This window comes from Arachis ipaensis, chromosome B02 (assembly GCF_000816755.2).
Source record: "Arachis ipaensis cultivar K30076 chromosome B02, Araip1.1, whole genome shotgun sequence".
Classification (NCBI taxonomy): domain Eukaryota; kingdom Viridiplantae; phylum Streptophyta; class Magnoliopsida; order Fabales; family Fabaceae; genus Arachis; species Arachis ipaensis.
Genome location: NC_029786.2, coordinates 93,226,643 through 93,227,652, shown reverse-complemented (window position 1 = coordinate 93,227,652; position 1,010 = coordinate 93,226,643).

Here is a 1,010-nt window from a genome sequence, read left to right as displayed (position 1 = left end):
TATGGTCCTTCGTCTGTATACATTTTTTTACGAGGATATGGAGTTTTATTTTGAAGCCAATAATAATAGACAATTATTTACTTGCACATCGCTTTCGTTTACATAATCATTTTTTTTATACGCTACATAAAATATTATCCATGTGCCACTATGTCTGGCCGACATAGTTAATTTATTTAATTTTCATTCTCATGTTTTGTTTCTGATATTAGCAGTGCCCTCCCTTTTAGTTGGTTACAGTACAAAACTACAAATAGCCTTTTACTATTAATATAATTATTATTTGTTTTGTGTATGGATGTCGGCAATCACATTGTGGAATTTTAGAAGATTTAAAAAGGAAAAATCATATTCTTCTCTCCACAGCTATCGTCACCACCGAGCGCAATGGCGATCGCGGCACATAACGAAAATGCTTTATGGTAGTTGTAGAAGGAGTATGAGTGCCGGAGCTTGAAGGTGAAAGTGTGCTAGTGGCTGGCGCTCTATATATTTAAGGGGAAAAAAAAAACTTTATTATAATAATTTTTGTTTGTACACAACAATTTTGTTTTTTGTTTAATTGGTTGTGTAAGAAATTATGTAAGTAATTTAGTAAAAAATTAGTTTTAAGTAATTTATTTTATTTTAAGGTGTGTAAAAATAAATAGTTGTATTTTAAATAATTAATAAATATTAAATAAAATAAATTTAATCTATTTTAAATTTTTGACTGATTTTTTATTGTCTTTCAAATGTTATTAAACACCAAAATATTTTCTTTTGTAGCCAAAAAAGACAATCTAATTTAATTTAGCTTATATTCTATTCCTCCAAAAACAATGACGGACCAAAAATTTTAAGAGTGGGAGGTAAAATATCTATACTAAAATAAATGTTATTGAACATTATTAATTATGCTAAAAATATAATAGAAATATAAAAATTAAAAAGAGTTAATAAATATTTTCATTCTTAAAATACTATTTATTATATATAATTTATAAAAAGTTATTTTTTATTTTAAAATT